This window comes from Callospermophilus lateralis, chromosome 15 (assembly GCF_048772815.1).
Source record: "Callospermophilus lateralis isolate mCalLat2 chromosome 15, mCalLat2.hap1, whole genome shotgun sequence".
Taxonomy (NCBI): Eukaryota; Metazoa; Chordata; class Mammalia; order Rodentia; family Sciuridae; genus Callospermophilus; species Callospermophilus lateralis.
The window spans coordinates 18,215,719-18,224,320 of record NC_135319.1 but is presented as its reverse complement, the minus strand read 5'-3'; positions in this window follow the sequence as shown (position 1 = coordinate 18,224,320).

The window sequence follows — 8,602 nt, the reverse complement described above, 5'->3', positions numbered from 1 at the left end:
CTACTAGCACCACTGTGGTTACTGCCTTTGCTACAGTCATCTGTCGATTCCACTTTTGTCCACTTTAGACTAATCACAAAGAAACTGGAGTTATCTTTTAAAAACCAAATATGTACAAAACTTGTTCAAAACTCCTTTAATGGCTTTTCATGACAAAGTAGAATCCAACTTCTGTAGTCTTTGTTCTGGGTCCTTCTCCCTAATCTCATTTTCAGGCACACTATCATTCTTTTCACTTCAACCATACTAGCCTTGTTTAAAATGTGTGAGGAGAACAGAAATCCTACACAGTGGCAAGCCTCTGTGATAAAGGGGAAGTGGGGAAGGAGGAAAATAAGAGAAGGTTCCAAGGAAGCAAGGAGATTGAGAGCATCTACAGGAGAGGGATCAACCATATTAATTCTGCAGACAGAAGGGTGAGCATGTTAGATTGTGGAGTAGGGGTTCAGATGGGGAGGAGGAAGAGGCATGCATGGTCATGTGAGGTGAAAAACCTTACTGGTGCTTATAAGTCCCATCTCTTCCTCCCAGCATTTATCTAAACATTCCCTAAGCAGAAATGTCAGTATTCCTCCTTTCTATTCCCTTCAGGTTACAGAGATGGCAGAACTGTTAGAAAGTAGAACTGAGATAAAAAAGAAAAGTGGTCTCATCCTAGATTCAGATTATGAAGACTTTAGTGTTACTGTGCCTGGACTCTTGTCGCCCCACCTCCCACATCCTTTGGTTTGTTTTTGGTTTGGGTACCAGGGATTGAACACAGGCATACTTAGCCACTGAGGCACATCCCCAACCTTTTTATTTTTTATTTTGAGACAAGGTGTCGCTTAGTTGATTAAGGCCTTGCTAAGTTGCTGAGGATGGCCTAGAACGCCTGCCTTGGCTTCTTGAATCTCTGGGATTTAGAGTGGGCCACCACACCTGGCATTCTTTATCTTTTTTGACCATCTTTTAGCTGGCTCTAGGTGTTTAAATTGAGCTGCCGGCAGTAGAAGCAGAGACACAGAAAAGACATTGCAGACTTAGCCTTAATCTTTTTCTCCATATCTGGGAGTCTGCTGACCTGTCAACCACCCAAAAAAGTTGTTTTTGTTTTTTTTTTAAAGTTTACTAGTGGGCTGAGGGAGGACAGCTTGTTTAGGATGCTTGTTTAGCATGTGGGAGGAGTTGGGGTTCAATACCCAGCACCCCCCAATTTTTTTTTTAAGTTCACTTAAGCAAATTGTAACTTGATTTTGGCTCCAGATACTAGAAAATGCTTCCACCCAGTTCAGGAGCATAATTTTTATGTATGTGGTGCAATAAGTGGCTTCAGGGCTCCCTAAAATTATACCCACTTATATTTGTATGATGTTTTCTAATTTTCCATTGTTATTCTGTGTTATTTAATCCTCAGCAACTACCCTGTGAAATATAAATTCTCATTATACAGATTTATGAATTAAAAATACTGAGATGGCCACAAATCAGTGACCTGAGAAAGTTGATGGCTGGTAAAAACAGTAGCTAACACATGTAGTGCTCATGAAAATTAGGTACTGATGGCCATCATACTACTGACATGACCTCTGAGGGAAGGACCATGATTATCCTCTGTTTAACAGTTGAAGAATCCAAAACACAGAGCGAGCAAGTTGCTCGAGTTCACACAACAGGTAAGAGGAAGGCCTGGCATTCTACTCCAATCGGCTGTCTCTAGAACCCACACTGAACCTCTAGTCTGTATGTGATGGGCTTCTAAGGCCTCAACTTGCATTTGAACTGAATCATGTTTCTTTGTTGTTAAAGATACCTTTAAGTTTTTAGAATAATTGGAAAAGAACAGTAACAGATCCTAGTTATAATTCTAACCCATCAAACACCATTGACATCCAGGCCAGAGCTCCAACTCTTGGAGCTCCTCCTCCTCTAGCTCCCCCACCTTTCTGCTCCTTGATATGTCCTCCTTCTTTTTAAAATGGATTCCTTTAGTAATAGGAATAAGGTCATTTTAGTTCATCTTGTCTGTAAACATGAATTTTCATACATTGGGTATGCTTTAAATGAAATACAAGTAACTGGTATGTTCCTCTCTTCCTTCTTTGAGGCTTATAGGATTTTATTTTTTGTTCTTTGCCTACCATTCCCACTAGCAAGTGGCCCATTCTCATTAGCACCAGGGGAGTTTTCAGTGGATCACTATTTTTTTTGTTGTTGTTTCTCTTTTTTTAATTTTTTTATTTTTACTTGTTATACATGACAGCAGAATACTCTTCGATTCATTGTACACAAATGGAGCACAATTTTTCACTTCTCTGGTTCTACACAAAGTAGAGTCATATCATCTGTGCAATCATACATGTACCTGTCTCATTCCACCATCTGGGCCACTCTTTTCTGTTGCTGTATCTCAGTAACATGTCCACCATTTTGTGTGAGTGGATTTTTGGACTGACATTTTGTAATCTCTTGATACATAAGGTGATAACCAATCTAAAGACAGAACTTTCTTCACCTTGGTAAGCATGTGTGTGCTTCCTCCTTAATGTAAACACTCTTTGTTAGCTTATGACTGTTGGTACCCAACCTCATTTGTGGACTGAGAGGTATACAATGTGGAATTTTAAGAACAAGAATGCTGGAGGTTGATCCCAACTACCACTAGCAAGCCCTGGCCCTGTGTGTCACCTTGGACAAGTTGCTTGAACCTTTCGTTTCTTAGTTTCATCTGTAATCTGAGGTTGTGATAGATAGTTCCTCTCCTCATAGTGTTGTGAGGATTGAGCCAACAGAAAGGATTTAAAACAGGCATGTTCCATTGTAGATGAGATATAAATATCATTGTTATTTCCAACTGAACCAAATGCAAGATGCTTGGTGTGCTGAGTAAGAAGGTCCCAAGGATGATAGAACATTGGCAAATGTTTATATATAGATAGATAGATTCATATATACAACCTGTAAGGAATGATCTGAGAGAGCATCAGGTCTGCACTATTAGAAGAAATGTGATGTCACCCTGCAGGTCAGGGTCTGAGAACATTTAACTGTTGGGAGGCAAAATCAGATAATTCTTTGTTTGGGTAGGCTGTTAAGCAGCATTCCTGGCCTCTACTTGCCAGTAGAAAACCCCCTACATTAGTGTCAAATATATATCAAAAATATCTCCAAAAAAGTATGGGTTGGGTGAAGATTGACCCTCATGAGAAGCCCTACATAGCCCTAACCAAACAATGTCTACACTTGAATCCTATCTAGGAATACAGGGATGAATTAGTTTTTACTTATTGCACTATCACCACCTTAATATTAATGATTTATTGAACACATGCTTTGTGCCAAGCCCTGTGTGTGTCTATATGAAAGTATATGTATGTGTATGAGTTTATGTATATTGTTTTCCCTCTGTACCCATGGATTATTGGTTTCAGGATTTCCCCATCCCCTAAAGATAACCAAGTCCACAGATGTCAAGTCCCTTTATAAGGTGTATAGTATTTGAATGTAACCTATGTACGTTCTCTGTATCCTTTGAATCTAAATAATTTATAATATATAATGCAGTGTAGGTACCATTGTGTATTTAGGAGGAAATGACAAGAATAAAAAGTCTGTATATATTCAATACAGATGCGATTTTTTCAAATAGTTTTGATCCATAATTGGTTAAATCCATGGATGTGGAGCTTATAGATGTAGAGTATATATGGCAGAGAAAGAATATATGGTATTTGGTGGATCCCAGAAGGATGAAGAATTTCTACCACCATTGACAAATAACTTTTTTCATTGAAGCCAAGATCCTGAACAAACAGGAGTAAGAATGAATACTACTCACAATACCTCTTGTCCACGGAATCTCTCATACCAACTCACTGCCATAGTAGAAAAATCAATAAGTATTTGTGAATAAATGAAAACTGTATGATACTATATATGATACTATGAAGACTTTAGATTAAAAAGCACTTTACTGTAATGTGGCCTTCTCTAAGGGAAAGGCAGTGTTATCTCTTGTGGGCAGTCCCCATGGCAGCAATGGGAAAAGATGATTGCTGTTGGTTAAGTACAGAGACAGATGTGTTTATTTTTTCTTCCAAAGTGCTCACATTGCATTTCAATAGGTATGTATTCAGGTATACAGGAGTCACATATGTAACAAAATGGCCATGCCAAACTCAAATGGAAGGCCAGTGGTTGTGTCTCAAAAGTAATCCTTCAATGGGGCTGGAGCTGTAGTTCAGTGGCAGAATGCTTGCCTAGCACATGTGAGGCACTGGGTTTGATCATCAGCACCACATAAAAATAAATAAAATAATGGCATGCTGTCCATCTACAACTACAAAAAAAATTTTTTTAAACAAACTAATCCTTCAAAAACTGTGGAGAGATAAGTAGAAAATAAAACATTTTAGTTGACGTTAAAAACAAGCACACAAATAATGGAGGAGTTCAACCAGGGAGCACAGATTGTGTTTCTGAGAGCCTGCAGCAAGGATATCCATCCACCTTGAAGACCCAAATCTTCAAGACATTCCTGCCTGCATGTAGTTTATCTTTAGGTTGAATCTGGCAGTGTTTTTATCTATTTCTATTATAGGGAAGATTTTTATCTTTGGCACACCTTCTTTTTTAGTCTTAATTTCTTTATTATGTTTCCTCTCTTTTAAGCACAGGAGGAAACCTCATTAGGAGCAAGGAAAATCTTCCCTTCTGGGCTCGCTCTTTTCTCAATTTGATTCCACACGCTGTATCTTGTACTCACAATTCTTTTTCTAACTCCATTGCCTGTTAATGTTCACCATTCATCTAACTCCCTGTTTTGTCCTTTCAGAGTTTTTATTAGGATGTGGACTGTGAAGATCTTTCTGGAGATCTTCATTTATATAATCAAATGAGGCCATTTTCACATGGATCCCAGGAGAGAGCTGTTCTGAGGGACCCTTTTTGTTGGCAGTTTCTGTATGTGAGCTGGTGTAGGAACAAGTGAGATTTTCTTTCTTTCTTTGGTTTTTATATAATACGTATAACAATTCTCTGAGCCTTGGTGCATAAATTAGGGACTTGACATAATATAGGGGAAAATATATGAGTGAAGATATAGGTTTGGCTGCAGGATCTATGAGTCTGAAATTCAAGAGAGGTGCTATGATTCGGATCTGGAATATCCTCCAAAGGCTCATATTTGAAGACTTGGTCCCCCATGCAGCAACGTTCAGAGGTGGGCCTCTTGGGACATGATTGACTCATGAAGGCTGTGATCCCATTCGTGGATTAATCGATTGATGGGTTCATAATTGAATGGACTGTTGGGAGGTGATGGAAACTATAGAAAGTGAGGCCTAGCTGAAGGAAATAGATTACTGGGGCATGCCTGGAAGGGTATATCTTGTCTTGGCCCCTTTTCTCTGCTTCCTGAACACCATAAGGTGAGCAGCCTCCTTCACCATATGTTCCCATAGCCATGATATTCTGCTTTTCTTCAAACCCAAAGCAGTGGAACAAACTGACCATGGGCTGAAAAACCTCTGAAACCTTGAGCTGAAATAAATATTTTTCTCCTTTTAATCTGTTTATTTCTGCTATTTTTGTCAGTGCAACAGAAAACTAACTCAAGAGGGTTCTTCCTTTGAGATGTAGTAATGTCCTGATAAACCCATTGTAAGTTGAAAATATCATAAATCGAAAATGCACTTAATGCAACTTACTAAACACCCTATCTCAGTAACACAGTCTATTGTAGAGTATTAGTTGCTGCCTCTCCTGAGCTGTGACTCACTGCACTGCCCAGCATGATGAGACACTTATACCGCAAATCACTATCCTGAGAATAGATCAAATTTTAAAACTGAAAGTACGGTTTCTACTGAGTGCACATCTCTTTTGCACCATCAGAAAGTCAAAAGATCATAAGTTGAATCATCATCAAGTCAGGGATCATCTGTATATAAATCTAAGTGTTATTAGCATATAGATATTTAAACCGACAGACTTGCCGAAATTCCCAGGGAGTCAGTATAGATTGAACTGAGGGTGAAGGACTTAGGACTGGGGAGCTCCAATAATAGATGTGGAAAAGACAAGGAGGAATTGAAAGTGACAGCCAGGACAGTAAGAAACCCAGAGAGGGTGAAGTCCTGGGAGCCAAGTGATGAAGGTATTTGATTGATAAAGGAAGAAATTATCAGCACTGGCAAATAATGCTTATTCTTTAAGTTACTTGGATTAACCATTTTATCTGGCCACCCATAAGTCATTATGCATTGATCACTGATGCTTTGACAAGGACTGGTTCAGAGAAAGGCTGAGCATGAATCCCAACTGGGGTGAACACCTGAGAAACAGACCAAGGGTCTTCATCAATAAGACTGGAATCATAAAATCCCTATCTGGGAACTGGGGTTGTGGCTCAGTGGTAGAGCGCTCGCCTAACATGTGTGAGGCACTGGTTCAATCCTCAGCACCACATAAAACATAAAAATAAAAAAACAAAATAAAGGTATTGTGTTTGTCTACAACTAAAAAATAAAAATAAAAGAACCCTATCTGTCTCTAAGTATCTCTCTAAAGATCAAATATTATAGGTGAAAAAGTTTAATAAAATAGAGAGCAGGATATAAAAGACATAGAGTTTTCATTATAATCATAGCTATTGATAACCACCCACAATAAAAAATGTGTACATTTACTTTAACATTCAGGATTACTTCACCTCATATTGGAAAAATAAGTACACCTCTCCTCCTTTCAGGTGTTACTTCATTTCAGTTCTCAAAACTACGGTACTAGATGCTCAGAAGAGTCAGGAGAAAATGAAAGACCGTATTATAAAAACAAATCAAAATTAATCACAATTATTTACTAATACTTGATGGTGAGGCAACATTGGGAAATTGGAGAAAGAAAGCATTGGAAGCTACACAATAGCAGATAACTATTTTAATAATGAAATAATAATAATTGTCAGAAATGCTGACAATGGGTTTCTCTCACTGCTCACTACCACTTCTTATTCGCTACATGTCTCTTGCCTAAATATGTTTCCGTTTTTCTGGTAATTATGGAGAATCCAAGCCCTTGTCCCAGTCAATATGGCTCTCTGGCAACCAAGCTGCGTAGCTAATCCTCACAGAGAAGCTTCAGTGGAGTGTCGGCCCCCACCAGCTGGAGTGCAGGCTGAGGTAAGCCAGGGTGCACCAAGCTGTCGCCCCTTGGCAGTCTGGATCCGATAAACAGTGTGAAAATGGAAGTGGGAGCAGACCCAAATGGAAGAAAGTTCAGACTCAAGAGCTATCTAATAGTGTTGATACTTTTCTGAAACCTGATTAACATAAATTTGGATCAACAGCATTGACCCAAGAGCTATATAAGTCCCTAGATCAGCATGCTCAAGCAGCAACCTGCTATCAGGTCCTCCTCGCCTTATAACAGTTCTATTTCTATTCTCATACTTAAATAAATCCTACACCTTTCACTTTTGCATTCCATTGTTTGTAAATTTCATTCTTTGGATTTGAGAGACAAGAACCCAGAAAGAAATTGGCAGTTAACTATTGAATCTGCCGTGACACTGAAGGGCATAGCCTGCCATTAAGAGCTGCTACATGTCACTTAATAGTAGTGAAGAAGAATCCAGGTGTGCCAGTTGTGACCCCTGCAGCTATTGCTGGCAGGCATCCCCTGCCTTGATTATCTGATAACACTAAAATGAGCTTTCTTAGCTGCAGAATCCTGCAACTTATGCAGATCCTACCCACCAGCAGAAGCAGAGAAACTCCAGTTTTAGTGGGACTGAGCAATCAGCAATTATGTTCAGCTAGGGTCCCATTTGAGGAGTATAAGATACTTCCTCCATATTTCATATATCTTTCCTTTCTCTCAAGAAATTTGGAGATGATAGTTGTTATTATTATGCCCTCAGTCCCCTCTGTGTGCATTCCCCACCTCCACTGACCATCTACTAGGTACACAGCATGTGTACAGCATAACAGGAACATTGTAGCTAAAAAGGAGGCCCAGTTTTGCCTTTGTAATTAAACATAAGGCTAAAATGCAGTCACTATCTACATGAATAAGATATTGTAGTCACCCCTGACACTCACATACCCTTATCCACAGACTCCAGTGGATGCCTGAAAGAACAGATAAGACCAAACCCTATATATACTGTTCTTTCCTATACATACTATGATAAAGATTAATTTATAAATTAGGCACAGAAAGAGGATAACAACAACAATATAACAACAAGTATAACACTATTCTATAACAAAATTTATGAAAATGTGGTTTCAAAATATTTTCTTATACTGTGTTCAAACTTCTTGTGATGAGGACATGAGACACAATGCCTATGTGATGAGATGAAATGAGGTGACTGATATAGGCATTATGAAGAAGTAAGGCTACCTACCACTGGCCTTCTTACCAGAACAGAAGCCTGGCAATACCACAGTCAATCTGATAGCCAAGATGGCTACCAAGGGACTAACAACAAGCTACACTGAACAAAGGGACGAATCATGTTCTGGGCTAGATGGAATGGGACAGCATGAAATTTCATCACCCTCCTCAGAATGGGATGCAACTTGAAAGTTCTGAATTGTTTATTCCTGGAATTTTT